This window comes from Telopea speciosissima, chromosome 10, assembly GCF_018873765.1.
Source record: "Telopea speciosissima isolate NSW1024214 ecotype Mountain lineage chromosome 10, Tspe_v1, whole genome shotgun sequence".
NCBI classification, from domain to species: Eukaryota; Viridiplantae; Streptophyta; class Magnoliopsida; order Proteales; family Proteaceae; genus Telopea; species Telopea speciosissima.
The window spans coordinates 22,422,245-22,442,311 of record NC_057925.1 but is presented as its reverse complement, the minus strand read 5'-3'; the positions used below and the strand labels follow the sequence as shown (position 1 = coordinate 22,442,311).

The window sequence follows — 20,067 nt, the reverse complement described above, 5'->3', positions numbered from 1 at the left end:
CTTCAGGTATATGCGCTGACATTTCCTAAGAAGGATTAAAACCATGGGGCTAAGAGGTCATTTCATGAAGAGACTAGAGAGAGGCAGTTGGCGGTTTAGAAAACCTTTTCCTATATATTTATTGGAAAAAGGTTCTCTGGAGTCTCTACACAAATGTATTTTTCTTGCCTCCTCACATGAAATGATGGTATTGCCCTTCTAATATACGATATCGTTTTACTTAGGGTGTCAATTGGTCGGTTTGGTGCGGTTTCTATTAGGCTGAGCCCATTTTCATTTGTTACTAAGCCAATCCAAACTAAACGTTAAGGAAGTTTCAGTTTTGGTTGGTTTTGATTTTGTTCCAGGTTTTTATCGATTTATTGCTATCAGTTTGTGATCAAATTACTATCGAGTTTGGTCTGATCTGATTTTGGTTTTACATGTATACATAAGGAAATCAAGAGGAAAAGTCTGGCTTTGGGGGGTTCTTGGTTTAATTGGGTTACTAGCAGTCCAATCTTTATTTTTTTTTTAAATTGAAACATTTCTCCTCCATAGCACAAGGATCAGCATTAAGCCCTTATCTGTTTGCACTTATCATGGATGAGCTAACTAGAGGCATTGAAGATGAGGTTCCTTGGTGCATGCTTTTCACTGATGACATTGTTTTTGGTAGATGAGACCAAAATTAGAATTAATATCAAACTAGAATTATGGAGATCAACCTTGCAATCAAAAGGTTTAAGATAAGTAGAGCAAAGACGGAGTATATGATATATAAATTTAGCGACTCTGGGACGAAGTACGAAGGGGTGAAACTTGATGAGATGGAGATTCCGCAAAGTGGCATTTTTAGGTATCTTGGATCAATCATCAGTAAGGTTGGTGATATAGAAGATGATGTATCTCAGATGATTAAAGTAAGATGGCTGAAGTGGAGAGGTGCATCCAGAGTGTTATGTGATCAACGGATTCCTTTAAAGCTTACCATAAAAGATTACACGACAATCATAAGACCGATTATGATGTATGGGGCGTAGTGTTGGGATGTTAAGAAGCGTCATATAGATAAGCTAAGTGTAATGGAGATGAGGATGTTGAGATGGATGAACAGCAAAACCAAGAAGGATAAAATAAGGAATGACCATATCAAAGCGGGTTTGGGAGTACCCCTGATTCAAAATAAGCTACAAGAAAGTCACTTGAGGTGGTATGCCCATGTTTGACCGAGTCTGTCGGATGCTCCAGTTCAGAGGAGTGACTTCATTCAGATTGAAGGTACTAAAAGAGCTAGGGGCAGGCCTAATAGAGGGAGAAGGAGCACCACATGGCTATGAAGAGTAGAAGAGCCCAGGATAAGATAGAGGATTTCCTCCACATTCCTATTAATATTGGAAATCCAAGGTCTGAAAGGGGGCCTTATAATTATATGTTATCTGTGAAGCCATTCTGTTCTTATCTTGATATATGTTTTGTAACTGGAGAAATTTCTTTTTTTTTTTGGTTATTGTTCAAATAAGGGATTAATTATGTTTGTGTTATGATCTTCAGAACCATTATATGGCTAGGAGTGTCAATTAACTAATTGTTGAGAAGTAAGAATTGAAAATTATTGTCTTCCTCAAAGTTGATCATGCCTATTGGAAGGATCGTATTATCATGAACCATAAGATATTGGAAGTTTTATCCTCCTCGGGCCTAAAGGAAACAACATGGCCAAAAATGATCAGGGAACCCTTGCAGCCTTCCAGTTTATTATAACCCGTTTCATATGATTAAATTTAACACCAAGCTGGCAAAACAAGTTATCTAATATTTAAATTTCAATTGTCATTATTTAACATAAGCAAAATTGATTTCTCACCTTCCCATTACTCAGGATACATTTTTCCATATTGCTATGATTCATAATTTTTCCAAAGTATTCATAAATAATTTTTTTCATTTTTTAGATGTCAGTCTCTACTTGACATATTTTGGTACTGATTTGAAGCAAAATTCAATGCAAGAAGCAACTTTATTTAGAATTTGCTATGAATTAACTCACTTCAGCTAAGATACATTCAGCATTAATGGGGAACTTGGCTTTGCAAGAAGAGCCGTGTTACTTACATAGTAGAGCGGTTAAACGCTTATAATGGATAGTTTCATCGTTATCTCTATGATGCTTAAGGGCTGATTTACCTTCCTTAAGACTGTAGTTTTTGAGCCAACCAGCGGTGTAGACACTGAAATTTTGCCACCACCCCTGGCGATGATGACGACGGGACTTGGACGATGGACGTTGCACCCCTTGCACCCCTTTCCCTTTCCCAGGACTAAAAAAGACAGGGCCCATGGGCCCAAACACACTCTGAACACCAAAAAAATCCCATTTAGACTCAAAAAAAGGGGAAAGAAGGGGACCATACTGTCCACGGCGCCGTGGACAGTGCCCCATGACCCTGAGGAAGCCTCCTACAGCAGTAGGATACGGAACCACGCCGCCGCAGAGAGCTACGACGTCAGCAGGATGATGTCATCCACGGCGCCGTGGACGACCTATCCGGGGCCGTGGGTGTAGGACACCCCCTATAAATAGGAGGGTCCCCCTCCCCTCATTTCAGGGATTTCAAGCCTTGGGAGACCCTCCCAATCCTATTTTTGCCCTCTTTCAGGCCTTTGTGAGTGAGTTTTGAGTGGTGTTCTGAGTTGTGGGTAGATCCATCGATTACTCAGTCGAGCGAAGAGCGATCCCATTCCAGTCAAGTCGTTATTCCGTCTGTATATGGATAACGAAAGTTCCTTTTTATAGCCGTTATTCTGTCCGCTTACAAATAACGAAACTTCCTTTTTATTAGCCGTTATTTTATCCACATACAAATAATGAAAGGCACATCCAGAGAGCCATTACCCTATTCAAAGAACCGGTGTTGATCCATCCATCCGTCTCCCCCTGAGCCAGGGGATCGCCAAGATCCGAGGAATGCTCGTGTGAAGGTATAATCATTGCATTTTTGTCGTTACAATGGAGTCTTTTATGTTTTCCCATTTCATGTATATAGTGTAAATAAAATGTACATTATGTAGTCATACGTTATGAAGAGAGAATATTCGCCCTTTTAGCATCTATAACAGAAAGACCGATTTCTGCTGGGCAAGATGGGTGCCTAACACCTTCCCATGCTTGTAACCTGGCCCCTTACCCGAATCTCTTACCAGACCATATGGAATTATGTAGCTCGTTTCCGTTCATAACGGATAGGGCTACACCCATTGGGTCCTAGGCCCTAACCCTAGGTGGCAACTCCTCATTTTATTTTAATATTTTTATGAAATATGACCCTTACCCCATGATAATGTATCAAAATGATACTCCCATAATACCAAACCGATAGTCTGTCGCCTATAAGGCTGAGGAAACCCCATCACCGGGGACCGAGGTACTTACAGTGGTGATTCCACTGGGGATTAGTGGGTGAACACCCACTTGAGGTCAAGCTTTCTAAAATAGATGCTACCAATAAATGCAAGAATAGTCTCTCCAATTTTGTGTGAAAACTTGTGTGGCTAATTTTTCTTTGTACTAACTACATCATGCATAGTGCTCGAAGTGAAATCAAACGACGAGGGTACTCCCTATCATACCTTTATCCTCGAGGAGGTGAGGTACGTCATACTAAGTACTCTGTGATCGGATGATAACCGCTTCCTGTACCACTTTCATGCACACACACACAACATGGGAACACATTTACCCCATGGTTAGCCGTTGGACCCCTTGAGTAGTCATGGGTAATTCACGGTGAAGCCACAGCCTTTGATATTTACTATACGAGTTTAGGATCACCAGCGAGGGTAATCACTAGTGTGTTGTGGGGTGCTTTAGCCACTCAAAAAAGGCACTAGCACGGTTACTCTGAGAGTGTGTGACCTACTCTCCAGGTATATTAAAAGAACCACGTACCCATAACTCACGCAAGCGACAGGTATATCAGTTCTGTCAAGGGTGACCTTTTCTGTCCTATTAGCCTACCCATTGTATGCATCATGTAGGAAAATAGATCATACATGATTAGGATACAACACAAACTAACCCTTATTAGCTTAGAGAAGGCCTGAGTTTAAGGTCACCTGATGATTAATCTGGCCTCAATATGAGATACCGCCCAAAGTAGGGAATTCCATAGTCCCACAATAGTCCCTCGAAGAAAGATGGGAGTCCACTCCCATATGATGGAATCCTACGTGTCACTCGAAAATGGGGCACCTCGTATTGATTCAAGATATCGTCATCAGGAACTTGAAACTAGGCTTTCTTCTTTGTTTGTTTATTTTTCCTTTTAAGAAATGTTTGGGCGACGATGACATTTGAAGTATGGTCTGAGGGAGTTTCTATAATATTAGAAATTCTGATGACAACTTCGATTACTTCAGCCAAAATAAAATAAAATACAAAAAATAAATAAAAAATTTGCATACTCAAGTAAATTCCTTGTGACCTGAAATAATTCTCTCTAACTTATGTAAAGCACAATTCACATCAAAAGACTTCCTATTACCCGCGTGAGCCCGTTATGACAATAGGCTAACCTGAATTGGTCCGATCCAATCCAGAGGCATTCAAAAGTTCCCTTTCTCCACTCAACATCGTGAGGCAGAGTTCAGTCAGGCTTTTTTCGAACAAAATCACCATGGATTCGTTAGGCAGTGATCCACCCGAAGTACAGTTGGGTCGGAAAATGAACCAATTACAAGCTGAGATGGTAGAGATGAAGCAACTTATGGTGCAAATCTTGCAAACAGTATAAGACATGTCCCAAGGAGGCACAATACCTACTTTCAGGGAGCCGGAGCATGCTCAGCCTATGACTCACAAAGTAGTCCCAACAGTGCCTAGGGTACCCACCAGGATTGTGATGGAAGAAGAAGATGTCATAATCAACACACCTCAGGAGTATCCCGAGACTGAAAGGGAGCGTATGATGAGGGAGAAAGTTAAAAAGCTTGAAATTGCTGTCAAGAACATGATTCGCGAGGAGCCTGAAGATGACTTGGTGTTCTTCCCTGAAGGAAGGATACCCGAAGACTTCAAATGGAAATTGGATAAATTTGATGGTTCAGGTGGTTCTAAAGCTCATCCCAAAATCTTTGCTATGGTGGCTAAATCTTGGGACCTCACAGAAAATCAAATGGGGTAGACTTTTCTCTACTCACTTGTTGGACCTGCTTTGCGATGGTTGACACAGTTGGATCAGGCACAGACTCAGACTTGGTCAACGATGGTGAAAGCCTTCACAAAGCAATACTCATACAACACTGAAGTGGATGTCATACGGAGAGAGTTGGAGACAATAAGGCAAGGCCCTACTGAAGGGTTCTACAATTTCATTATAAGGTTTAGAGAGAAGGCTGTAAAGATGATAGAATCACCCGACAGAAGCAGAACAGGTGGAGATGATCTTGGAAAATCTGTACGGAGAATGTCACAATTGCCTTTACTACCAACACCTCAAGACTTTTGAAGAGCTAATGGCCATAGGAAAACATATTGAAGACAAGTTGGTTAGAAATGCACATGGCCAATATAGCCACACAATGCAAAATCATAGTCAAAACTCAAAGGAGAATATGACAAATTCAAGTCAACGTCAGTTCATCGATTTGGGTATGGCTAGGTCTCTTACATATGCTGAATTGAAGAAACTGAGACTTTTGGGCACGGTTCCTCCGCGACCAGTCAGGGATCCCCCACCATCTTGGTATGACCCAGATCAGTACTGTGAATATCACACCCAGAAGGGGCATCCTACTGATGAATGCATTGCACTCGGGCATGCTATCTAGGACCTGCTGGAAGCAGGAAGGTTCAAGATGAGGGCGGAGCAACATCCTAACGATCAAACAATCAATGTTCTCGAAGAAGATTTAAAAGGGTTTGATCCCACCTCTTTGATCCGGACTTTGTCAATTCCTTCAAAAGAGGTCACGACAGGACAAATGTCTCTATCAATGACAGTCACCCGAGACGTCAAGGAACCTTCCCTTTTTCCATCGATCAATATGATTGTTGCCAGTGTGGGAGAGCCAAGTGAGCCTGAAGATGGTGAAAAATCCAAGGAAGAAAAAATCTTGGCAGAATTGCAATCTCAGGTAAACCTTTTGCCCTTCAATCTCCAGGAACAAATTGTGCATCAAATCTTACGGACGAGGGATGAAGAGTGCCTAAAGTTGTCTCATGAAGTTACTCTCCTCAACCAAGAGAATGACGACATCCTTCAAGAGCTTAAATAAATATATGGAGAGGCTTTTGCTACTCGAAGTGTCCTTCGACAGGTCATTCTGAGTATGTCGGGCATACCTCAACAGTCTCACTGGTCAAAACATCAGCAACCTTTGCTGATATCAGGATTAAACCCCGTGAGGAAACTCCTTCATGACATACATGATGTAGTCCTAATGACAAATGCATTAGCAAAGGACATTAGGAGGAATCTACCTAACTTAGCTGGCCCAAAAGAAGTGGCCTTAGAGTCTTCTTTAAGAAAATTCTCTGAATCCTCTGACACACCCAAACGGGTTATGATCTATTAGGATGCATCTCCAAGGCGGAAAATAGCGCAAGTTCCGACATCGGTTCCCCTCATGGCACAACAAGACCTGTCGCTCCAACAAACTCAGGGAAAAAGACAATGGCAAATTAAACTAGGGGCAACCATGGTCGTGTTGTACACAGAGCTAAGAGAAGCAGGGCTTTTAGGCACCATCCCTCCATGTTCAATCAGTGATCCTCCACCGAAATGGTACAAGCCAAACCTGTATTGCCATTATCATAACCAGGCGGGTCATCCCACTGATCAATGCTTCTACCTCTGACACGCCATCTAGGATTTGTTGGATGCTGGGAAGATTGAGCTATCGCCCGAAGGCGTTAAACTATGGTCATTAACTTGACAAGCATTAGTCTTGTTGACTAATTTAAAATAGTTCCAACACCCAGCTCTGGTTTTTTTTTTTTTTTTTGGATGAATAAGAAATTATATAAAAGAAGAGAGAAACTTTCCCCCCAAAAAGAGGAGAAAGAAAAGGGAGAGGAGAAAAAGAAAAGAAAATACAAGGAGAAAAACTCCACAACCTACAGCCAAAGCAAGCTGAAAGGACACAACCCAAAGAAGAACTAAAGGACACAATCAACCCCAAACAAAAATTACGAGATTATAAAGTTAATCTTATTCCCGTTAGGGTTATAGGGAGGAATGGGAGCAACTACCCATCTCCCGCGGTGGTTGCTTGAGGCAACGAAAGGACTCGGGATATCAATAATGTCGAAACCACTACCATTTGCTCTTGGATCTCTCCACAGGTTCCCTATAGGAGCTCCACGAGATCCAACACCTTCAGATCCAATATCACCATCATTCCCAATGATATTCCAAGCTGGACTGGTAGCATCCATATCTTTTACAATTGTCGAAACAGAATCAAGGATCAAGGAATTTTGCAGCCGAGATGAGTCATTTACTACTTCTACCTTAGAAGCTCCTGGATCCCATCTCGGAGGAGGAGGCTTACGTACCCTCGAGCTTCTTCGACACACACCCGACCCGATTTTCTTTCTATTTGACGACTTCTTCTTCTTCTTCTTTTTCTTCATTTTTTTTGGGGAAGGTGGGTCTTGGGCTTCAGTTCCCACAATACTCCTATCTTCCAAATGAACTTCAATATCAAGCCCACGAGAACCCAGGTCCACGACTAGCTCAATCCCCCCATTGCATGTAGAGGAGAGGACCCAAAACAGGCCCACCAGAGGAGGGAAGGCCCACCTCAACTCCATTGTCATTTGCTTCTATATTATGAGATATAGCCACGTGAAGAGCCTCCTCTCCAACCGACACATCACTATCCACCTCCAACCCATTTGAACTTAAGGGAGAAAAAGGGTTAGTCGTGCCAATTTGGATTGCAGCCCCTAATGCATCTCTCAGAGTTGGCAAACCATCCAAGTGCCTGGAATAGCAAGACTACAGAGTGTTATCTGCATCAGCAGGCGAAGTAGCGAGAGAGAGCGAAATATTGGGCCCAACATCAACCAGGTTGCTAGAGGGAGCAGTAGAGCTTTGCAGGCCCTCAACGGTCAACTCTTCTGAGCTTCTCACTCCAACTCTTAGATCCGGCACCGGCTGCGGGAGAATCCCCTTCACTACAAAAGGGACGTTGATAAGGAGGGAGGTAGGAAGAATGCCTACTCTCTGGTGGCCTGAGGCGGGGTTACGACGACAAGTGGGAGCAGATTTAGAACACTGGAATGTTGAGTGACCAAATGAGCAGCAAGAGACACACCTCGGTGGCAACCACTCATACTCAATGACCTGCTCAAAACTTGGAGCACCTTCAGGGGAAACAATGATAGATTTGGGAAGCTCCGCCGTGGCTTGGATCTCGATGCAGATACGAGAAAATGATAACCTTTCCTTTGATAACGTGAATCTATCCGAGTACTTAGGGATACCGATGGCACTGCCGATCAAGCTCAACGCTGAAGAAGTCCAACGATGGAAGGGGAGAGCTGGCAGCCTAACCCAAATAGGAACAGAAGATAGCTCCATCTTCTTCAGAGGTACAGTATGATCCCATGGCCTGACTATGAGCGGCCTGCTCAAAAGGGTCCAAGGCCCCTCCTCCAAGACCTTGAATTTATCTTCTTCATTGTTAAATTGGAATACCAAGATGCCATTGTCGATCAGTTTAATTGCAACCTGACCAGAGAGATTCCAGAGCCTAGGGAGAAAGGATTTAATATACTCAAATGTAGGCCTACGACCCACAAAGTAACCCACACATGTATTCTTCCAAAGGTGTAGCTCCTCGTTCACCACGTTAGCTGGGCAATGAATGACAGGATTTCCTTCGAACAAGGTAGGCTGAGAAAACTGAAGAGAGAGTCCTTGAAGAGCTGAAGGAGAGGCCTTGAAGAAGGATAACCATGCGCGAGTTTGCACACCAGCACCCAGGGATGAAGGAGGAGTTTCATCTAGACCAGCTTCTGAGTTCACACCCATCGGAGAAACCACTTGAGGAGATAGGGTATTTGCTACCTCAGTTGAAGCATGACTACCTTTACCCACTACATGGAGAGGACCCGCAACATCACTGGTATGGCAGAAACTAAACACCTGACTGCAAGTTACACCAGGTTCCACCCGTAGGTGGGAGCTCCGTCCAACCTCTCTTGGGAGGCTGGGAGAGCCCACCATAGAATCGCACCAACTTCAGTATCCCATCTTAACCTGACTGCTAGTTGCACCAGGTTGTTCGTTGCTTCTTCTTTGTAGACCTTTGTTCGTCCACTCCCTAAACCCAGCTCTGGTTAGAAGGGCACTTTTTGATGGTATAGACTACATGGTCCGATGACAAAGAAGCAGCAGTACATTACTCTTGAGTAGATGGGATCGCACTAAAAACATCATCGAGACTGTATCCCTTAGGTCTTTAGGTTTTCATTCAATTAAGTTTCTTTTTGTAATTTCATCCACTGTGTTTTCCACAATTATCAATGAATATGTATCTTTTCCATCTATCCAAACTCTTTCTTTTTTCAATTCATCCAAATAGCAGTTTGTGATGATTTCATGACTGTTGGTAAAAAAAAAAAAATCTACTACCCATTTTTCCAATGTTAAAAGTCTTGATGGTCAAAGATCTGGAGCTTTCCATACATCTGATCCCCTTCCAACGAGCCAGAAGCCTAGATGAAGATTTCATCTCATAAAGCCTATTAAGGGAGGTGCCCTCTGGCCACTAGTCATCCCAAATAAACCCTGAGACAACAAAATCTACTAGTCCCCCAGTTGTGCCTTAGCCTTTTCCTTTAAAAAACTCACTATGGCCCACCTACACCTCATTATCCATGTATCCTCTTGCTCATCAAAATGTCCCCTTAGCTTCTAGGGTCTAACCGAAAGAAATCTCCTCGGTGAAGTAAGATGTCACAAGGGCAATACGTTTCCGAAGGATTTAAAAAAAAAAAAAAATAGCTCCATCTCCACAACCAAAATTGGGCCAATCTCAAAACAAATGAGAGTAAAAAGAAACAAGAGTTCAAAAAAAAAAATGAGAGCAAAAAGAAATAAGAGTTCAAAAAAAAAAAAAAAAAAAAAAAAAACGAAACAAGGGTGAAAAAAAAAAAGGAGAGAGCAAAAAAAATAAGAGTTCGAAAAAAAGAAAAAAAAAGAGAAGAGAGGATACATTGGCTCAAGACATTGCAAATAATTGGGAGCACTTAGACCATGGGGGCAAAAATAGCCACTTTTCCTTTAGAGACAATATTGTCAAAATTATCAAGGTTGAATTACCAAAGTCTTCAGTTGAAACACGAGAGGGATTGCCAAACTTCTCGACTACACTACTGAAAATAAGGGTTCCCCAACTAGTTCAGTTACCAGACTCTTAATAGAATTTTGGGAGCAGAAGTACCAAGTCATGGTTGGACCTTAGGGGCACATTCGAGCCTTTACAACCTAGTAAAGCCCTCCCGGGCTAAATGATGATAAGACACTCGTCCACAGCTTCGAGCTCACCTAGCTATGATAGAACTTAATTATCAAGACTTCAACATTAAAACATTTTTGTACTGAACTACGTTCGACCTGATCCCTATTTGGGGTACGTAGGCAACTTGATGAAGTAATAATCAAGTTTGGTCCTCCCACATATACAGTTTTTCATTCGTTCATGTACAACTTTTCATTTTTGCTCACTTGCATCATATCTATCATATTTTTACTTTTCCCCTTTCCTATTGGTATCCCTCTCTCTTTGATGCGATTCGATGGTATAAAGAAAAAGAAGCACGTCTGCCAAGATCACAAAGTCTTATGGCTTATGAAGAGATGATTAGAGGATTAAATGCCAACAGTTTTGTACTCACCCTCTTAACCAGTAAGATGACCAGAAGAATTAACTTGTCGTTGGGGCAATCACTATCCAAGATAAGAAGGATAAAGGAGCATGAGGAAAAAGATTTGTTTCCTTGGGGCAATCCACCAGGCAAGAGCATGTTGTCCATGAGGATCGACTCCTAGTCATTGAAGAGTCTCAGCCTAAAAGGCGAAATGACTGTATAAGCGGAGAAGGATGATACTGTCTGGGACAAAATGCCATGACTCTCCATAAAGGAAGGGAAGAGTGACCTATCCACCCATCTTGTTCATACACATTCCCTCAATTTACCCTTTTGACTCACTTTATCAAAAATTCACCACACCCATTCGATGTTGGCCAATCGATGTTTGTCGAGCCTACGTGTGTAACGGGATGTGAATAATATGCCTCTATGGATTTATGCATTACTGAGTCAGAATGTGAATAACCATAGGTTTTCAAAATAAATTTCTCTAACAAATAAAGTTTTTTAAAAAAGAAAATAAATTTGTTTGAGTAAATCCCAGATTTCTCTACCAAGGGTTTTTGGTGATGTTGTAACATATAATTGTTCACTAAGCTTTTGTGAAGGACAAGTGTTATGCAACACAAAAATGGAGAATATTGGTAAGTATCTATGGTTGTATGTGATTGCTTTTCATTGCCTGTATTTGTGTCATAAACATTTGCATAGAATTGATTACTTGCATGGGATTGTGTTTTCCTTTTTACACAACATAATTTGCATTTGTATGCCAAAAAAAATAATATAAAAAATATATAAAAATAAAGTAATGCTCTTTGTGTGCCAAAAAAAAGTAAAAAAAAATAATATAAAAAATATATAAAAATATAAAAAATTATTTGCATAAGATTATTTTGTTGCATATTGGATCATAATGCTCGCGAACTACCTGAGTTTTAATGGTAGGCTTCTTTTCCATTGTCATCATGGATCCATGTGCATAGGATTGCATTTTCCTTTAAGCATTCCAGTACTCTGATTATGACAGCACTCATGTACTATCTCATTTTCGTCATTATAGTACCCATGCACTACCTGGCATCTAATGGTATGCATGTTGGATTGTTTTTCCATTTTCATCATGGCTACACATGCATAGGATTGCATTTTCCTGACCAATTCCTTGATCATATACGATCTGAATTCTTAATTCCGTGTACTCGCGTGCAACCTACTCATCTGATTATGGCAGAACTCATATATAGTCTGGTCTTTGATCATTTAGTTCCATCAGACCCTCGTACGGTTTGACCAAACCTTCAATCATTCTTGCACTCACGTGCAATTGGACTATCTGATCACTGTTGAATTCATGAACAACTCGATCTCCAATCATTTGGCCCCATATATAGTTTGACCAAGTCCTTAATCACTTCTGCATTCATGTGCATTTGGATTTTTAGATCACTATTGATTTGATCTTCCGGTCATACCAGATTTAGGTATGATTCAACCATATCTTTTAATGAATCCTGCACTCTCGTGCAATTTTGATCTTACTTACACTCGTGTACAGCTTGATCAGTCATTAATTCTTTTGATCCCACTATGCTCGTGTATAGTTTGACGACTTTGCAGATCTTCTGATCCTCACTATACTCGTGTGTAGTTTGATCACGGTCTCCGATTGGCCTATCATCTAATTCTCCTTGTACTCATGTACAAGTTAATCACTGACTCTTCTGATCCTCACCATACTCGTGTGAAGTTTGATCACCCCATGAATCTTCGGTCTTTATTGTACTCGTGTACAGATTGACCCATCATCCTGATCCTCTTTGTACTCGCATACAAGTTAATCATTGAATTTTTTTATCCTCACTATACTCGCGTGTAGTTCGATCATCCCATGAGTCTTTCGGTCTCTGATTGGCCTATCATTTGATCCTCATTGTACTCGCGTACAAGATTGATCCATTATATGATCCTCCTTGTACTCGTGTACAAGTTAATCCTTAAACTTTCTGATCCCCACTATACTCGCGTGTAGTTCGATCATCCCATGAATCTTTCGGTCTCCATTGTACTCGTGTATAGATTGACCCATCATTTGATCCTCATTGTACTCGTGTACAAGATTGATCCATTATCTGATCTTCCTTGCACTCTTGTACAAGTTAATCATTGACATTTCTAATCCTTGCTATACTCATGTGTAGTTCAATCATCCCATGAATCTTCAATCTCTGTTGTACTCATGTACAGATTGATTCGTCATCTGATCCTCTTTGTACTCATGTACAAGTTAATCATTGAACTTTCTGATCCTCACTATGCTCATGTATAGTTTGATCACACCATGAATTTTTTAATCTCCATTGTACTGATCAATCCTCTAAATCTTTTAATCTCTACTGAACTCACATACAGATTGATTAATCCCCACTATACTCGTGTACAAATTGATCCTTTTTTATCTAAACCCATGAACAATTTATCATCCAATCATCATTTTATCCGACCACTACCGGACTCATGTATGGTCTGATCGCCGTGATCTCTTGATCACTTCTACACTTGCGTGTAATTTTGTCATCCAACCATTGTCAAAACTCATGAATGGCTTAGTAAGCCTTTCAGATGAGACTCGTCCCTCATTGAAACCAAATCTTTCCCTTAGAACGACTGGGGTGTGTCATTCCACAGATCAGCTAGATCGGCTATAAGTACATCATACCATTGTCTTGGATTGACCAAAGAGTGGCTTTCCACTTGCCATCATCGACAGAATGATGTCTATACCATGCGAGCACCTTCTCTGTGCCGCAATACTTCTTCAGCATTAGAAGGGTCTTACCCTGCAAAAACATAAGGGGGGGAAGAAATGATTAGATTTAGAAAGAGAAAAAATATATAAATAATCAAAGAAAAGGCAAAAAATAACCCTAAGAATGCTTGAGCCGGTATTTTAGGGTTTTTCCCTGATATCCGTGCCTAAAAATGCTGAGCCAGCATTTTAGAGTTTCACCAACAATGCTGAGCCAGCATTTTAGGGTTTCGCCCCCGACCTAAGAATGCTGAGCCAGCATTTTAGAGTTTCGCCCTGACCTATGCACCTAAAAATGCTGAGCCAGCATTTTAAAGTTTTGCCCCAACCTAATGTGCCTAAAAATGCTGAGCCAGCATTTTAGGGTTTCGCCCAGACCTGGGTGCCTAAAATGCTGAGCCAGTATTTTAGAATTTCACCAACGTGCCTAAAAATGTTGAGCCAGCATTTTAAGGTTTTGCCCTGAGCCAGCATTTTAGAGTTTCGCCCCGACCTACGACCTGCAAGCCTTTTAGGGTTTTGCCCTGATCTAAGTGCCTAAAAATGCTGAGCCAACATTTTAGGGTTTTGCCCCGATCTATGTGCCTAAAAATGCTGAGCTAGCATTTTAGGGTTTTGCCCCGAATTACGTGCCTAAAAAAAAAAAAAAAAAAAAAAACCTAAGACGGTATTTTAGAGTTTCGCCCTGATTTGCGTATTAAAAATGCCTGAGTCGGTATTTTAGGGCCCTGATTTCTGGCACCACCAGCTTCTGGGCGGATGCCCACAAATTTGATGTCTTTTCCAAGGATTATCGGAAGATTTCACGTGATTAATCGCATGAATTTTCCTTTGTGGTTTATCAAGGGATTTATTTACAATTAACCGCTTGTTTGATTCCTTTTTTTTTTTTAAGTTTATCGAAGGAATTCATCACGTGATTTTTCACAACTCTGCCGCCCTTGAGCAAAGCGTCAGCAGTACATGCTCTTGGTGACAAAATCAGTTAGTCTTTTGTCTTTACCCTTTGGCTGTTGGCACAGGCCTCAGCCAAAGAGGGGCAAACTGTAGACACTGAAATTTTGCCACCACCCCTGGCGATGATGACGACGGGACATGGACGATGGACGTTGCACCCCTTTCCCTTTCCTAGGACCAAAAAAGACAGGGCCCATGGGCCCAGACACACTCTAAACACCAAAAAAGCCCATTTAGGCTCAAAAAAAGTGGAAAGGAGGGGACCACACTGTCCACGGCACTGTGGACAGCGCCGCACGGCCCTGTGGAGGCCTCCTACGGTAGTAGGGTACGGAACCACGCCATCGCGGAGAGCTACGATGTCAGTAGGATGACGTGGATGACGTCATTCACGGCGCCGTGGATGACGTCATTCACGGAGCCGTGGATGACCTATCCTGGGCCGTGGGTGTGGGACACCCCCTATAAATAGGAGGGTTCCCCTCCCCTCATTTTATGGATTTCAAGCCTAGGGAGACCCTTCCAGTCCAATTTTTTCCCTCTTTCAAGCCTTTGTGAGTGACTTTTGAGCGATGTTCTGAGTTATGGGTAGATCCATAGATAATCTACTTGAGCGAAGAGCGATCCCATTCTAGCCAAGTCGTTATTCTGTCTGTATACGGATAATGAAAGTTCCTTTTTATAGCCATTATTCTGTCCTCTTACAGATAACGAAACTTCCTTTTTATTAGCCGTTATTCTGTCCATTTATAGATAACGAAAGACACATCCAGAGAGCCGTTACCCTGTTCAAAGAACCGGTGTTGATCCATCCATCCGTCTCCCCCTGAGCTAGGGGATCGCCAAGATCCGAGGAATACTTGTGTGAAGGTATAATCATTGCATTTTTTTCGTTATAATGACGTCTTTTGTGTTTTCCCGTTTTAATGTATATAGTATAAATAGAATGTACATTATGTAGTCATACGTTATGAAGAGAGAATATTCGCCCTTTCAGCATCTATAACAGAAAGATCGATTTCTGCCGGGCAAGATGGGTGCCTAACACCTTCCCATGCCTGTAACCTGACCCCTTACCCGAATCTCTGACCAGACCATATGGAATCATGTAGCCCATTTCCATTCATAACGGAAACGGGCTACACCCATTGGGTCCTAAGCCCTAACCCTAGGTGGTGACTCCTCATTTGATTTTAATATTTTTATGAAGTATGACCCTTACCCCATGATAATGTATCAAAATGATACCCCCATAATATCAGACCGATAGTCTATCGCCTATAAGGCTGAGGAAACCCCGTCACTGGGGACCGAGGTACTTAAAAGCGGGTGATTTTATGTGCCCCAACATTGTAAGTTGATTTCAAAGAATTGAGGAATTCAATTGTTGAATCTACCTCTATCAATGATTATGCATTAGACATGAGTGAATTCTTATCTTTAAGAATGCATCACAAATTATTTTTTTCTTATCTTTGTGAAGGGTTTGGAAAAGTGACAAATCAAACTTTCATATGGAAAATTCATGTGATTCAATATTTGAATGCAAGACAACACTTCTGCTAAAGAATTTAAAACCTACATTTTCTATCATGGATGATTTGGCTTTACTGGTTTATTAATTCTTAGGCAAGAAAATTATGAGGCTATTAAGTTACTATTATTGGTCAATGCAGCTAAGACAGATATTTTTCTGTTTAGATCTACAGATTTGTCGACCAAGGTCAATTTCTTTCAAATACTTAGACAACTTTATCAATTTCTACTTCTGAAGGTACCTGTGAGTGAATATTAGTTGGTTATTCTATTTTCTTCTCTTTCCCTGCATTCAATGCATCTTTCCAGAGAAAAAGAGTCTCTGCACACTGTGCATCTTTTTGGTGAAAAAGAACTCGATAATTATTCTCTTCCTATTGACAAATCGAATGTTTCAAACATTAATTGGTTTTGAAAACACAACAGCTAGCAAGTTCTTCAGGCCTGGTTGTTGGCAGTTCAAACATTCTGACTACCAGTTTAAATGGTTAAATGGGTTAGTAGCAATTACAACAACAACCATAACCTTATCCCAACTAAATGGGGTCGGCTACATAGATCCAAAGAGGCTATGGCAATAAAAGAAATAAGAGAAGTAAAAAAAATTACAAGAAGTAAAACAAAGAAGAATAGAAAATAAGTAAAAGAGAAATGTTAAAACAGCATCCTAGGAACATTCCCCTACAAGGGATCAGCGACACAGGTCCTAGTCCTCCAATCAATTCTATCTACGGTCATACTAGGATCGAGCCCTACCACATGCATATCCTTTCTTACCACTTCTCCAATAGTCATCTTAGGCCTGACCCTACCTCTTTTAGGTTCGTCAAACTAAATCTGGTCACTCTTCCTTACCAGTGCATCCATAGGTCTCCGTTGGACATGACCATACCACCTCAAGCGGCTCTCATGAAGCTTGTCCTGGATTGGTACAACTCCCAATTTGTTTCTAATACAATCATTCCTTACTCTATTTCTCTTGTTCTTGCCACACACCCTCCTCAACATCCTCATCTCCGTTACACTCATCTTATCTACATAATGGTATTTCTATTTAGATTTAAGTTTTATGAGAGAATAAATTGCAACATGGTGGTGAAGTGTTATATGTAATATGTGACTTATGTAAGGCTTTCAGGTCTGAGGTTCAAGCTTCTTTGAAATCACTTCTAAAGAAATCTTTTTACTGTGAATGGCATGCTACTGCTTTTATAGATGGGGAATTGAAGGATGAACTCTCATGCATTCGATTTGCATCAGTTGAGAGTGAGTATTGTTTATTAATTGTTTGCTTATTTTTATGTGATAGAGTACCATTTGATTGGTGTATGATATTTAATATCTATGACCCTTGTCTTTTAGTTCTTTTTGTTAGAACTCCAAGTCAGACTTGTGATCCATTGCAGTGTCATCAACATATTTTCCTTACCTAAAAGGAGTTCTGCCAAATTATCCATCTTTAGATTCTGAGGTACCAAAACTGCAAAATGTTCAAAGTTCTCATTCAGCCCTTGTTGAACTCCTCCTTCAATTATACCTCTTTTCATTTTGTTCTAAAAGAAGTTAATACTCCAGGACAGAACAAGACTAGGTATGTAAACAGATATTCGACAATCCAATTTCGATTTGCATCCGTATTCGTTTACGAGGGAGGAAGGTCCAGGTTACACAAGTAAGGGATTTAAACAGATAGTCAAAAATCCGAATTCGATTTGCATCTATATCCGATTAGGGAATATCTAGATCTGATCACATCTGATCCGTATTTGATCCGTTTACATAATGTAGTCCTAGATTGGTAGGAGACCAACTAGAAGTTAGTAAACCAGGATCTGTTATGAACAAATGAATCTGTTAGGTTAAAAATAGGTTTTGATGGTTTAGAGGATTAGAAGAAGAAGGATGGGGATGGGCATGCTTCCAACTTACTTGTAATGGCAGAAATTATTGGTAGTAGTTTGTTGATGGAGGAACATGAATAAAAATTGAATCTTTGACTGAAATTAGAAAGTAGAACTTGAATAAAAATCAGTTCTTGAACTTGAACTTGAACTTGAAGGAGAGCTTTAAAAGAACCACCCGGGCTTCACATTGCAAGGTATCATTTGGATCAAATACCAATTCCACCAATGAACCACCCGGACTTGCCACCGCAAGGTGTCAATCGGATCAATCATTGATCCCACCAACCTTGATCAAACACAAGACAAAAATCTTCAATGAAGAAGAAGAGTAGGAAAATGCTTTTCATTAATATCAAAATTCATGTTCAATATTTGCCCCCTTTACAACCTTATATAAAAGATTGAAAAGTAGATTTTCACACTAAAGAGAAAAGGCCTAACTTAATCCTTAATCTATTAGGCAATCTAAACTGACTAGAAAAGTGAAATAACATAGGAAACAGACTCAAAACATTGTTGGACTTATAAAGTCCTAATCCAGCCCAACTTAAAAAATCACATGACCACTTAACCAAGTCACATGATCACTTAAGTGATCACATGACTACTAATTACATAAAAATAAAACTAAGGAATCCCATATGCAACCTAATTACCCATATTTTAGGCCCATAAAAGTGGTCTATTACATAGAAAACCTATGGGATCAAAGGCCCAACACATATATAACCCAGCCCTAGTTCTTAATAAAATAAGCTTATTTTGATGATGAATCTACATCACTGTGTATAATAGTACTCTCCCCAGACCTGTAATGGCAGATTCCTCGTGCACTGGGTACACCTTTATATTGGGTTTCAACTACCCCACCCGTCGGGCAAGTATGCAGTTAGGATGTTCTTACCAACATCTGAAAATCTCAGGGAATAAAATTAAATAGTATTTATAAAGGTAATTTTGTAACTATACATTATTAGTCATGAACTCATTAAGGTGTATTGTGATTAGGTAGGAATTTGCTCTTGCAACTAGTTTAAATTTGGTTTCTGTAATATGATTTTCTGTTTGACCATGTGTATTTTGAGAAGTTTGCTCATGTAGGGCGGGCATAAGTAGCATCCTAATTGCTTCAAAATTATTCATCCGTCTAAAGTTTGATTTTACTGTTAATTATTCAAAATAATTATCTGTATGTACTTATAAATTTATGTGCACAGACCACCTCTCTATATTTTAATTTTGTGTTAACATGTAATGGTTTGTATTGTAAGCAAGGATAGGTTAGAGTAGGACTTCTACTCTTTGTAAAATATATGTTGGTTATTGATTGTGAAGTGTGAAGAGCAAATTTAATATGAATGCTAGTGCTTCATTAGAAATTCTAAACATGCATCTTAAGGAGGGGGGATTTAAACATAAACATTGATGATAAAAAAACTCTTATTTCCAATGTAGAAAAAGATACTTCCTTCAAGGTTTCATGGTCATGTTTAGTATGGAATAAATCATTTTCCCATCATATTTTTACGGCCTATATCTCTACACTTGCTACATCTGTTCAGCAACCTTTGATATTTTCTAGAGGTTGATGCCTTGTATCTTCAGAATGGATACTAGTTGTCACGTCCCCATTTTCGAGTAAGAATAAAGTATAGTCAAAGGGGTGACTAGGATGACATGCGTCATCCATTTTCGCTACCAAGACCATTGACATAGTGTCCCAATCCACAGTCAATAATCAATGTAAAGCATAGTAATTACAAATGCGGAGATAAAGGGAAATTCCATTCCAAAATAGATTAATTACAAGCGGATGGGTTTAAATAGCAGTTACAATATGTTCAGCTGGCTAAGTGATACAAATAATGTTTAGTACTGTTTACCGACTGACCATGGCGTAACTACTCAAAAGAAATATAAAGTAATACAAATAAGTGTTTATAATGGGCTCAAAGCCCCAAAAGAATCAAAAGAGGGGATAATCCCAAGAATCAACA

General features: G+C 40.3%; 1 pseudogene; it reads left to right on the top strand.

Annotated features, from left to right (window-relative positions):
* The first annotated feature begins 1,456 nt into the window (after window positions 1-1,456).
* Window positions 1,457-20,067, top strand: part of LOC122641672 — a 56,272-nt pseudogene continuing 37,661 nt past the window's right edge.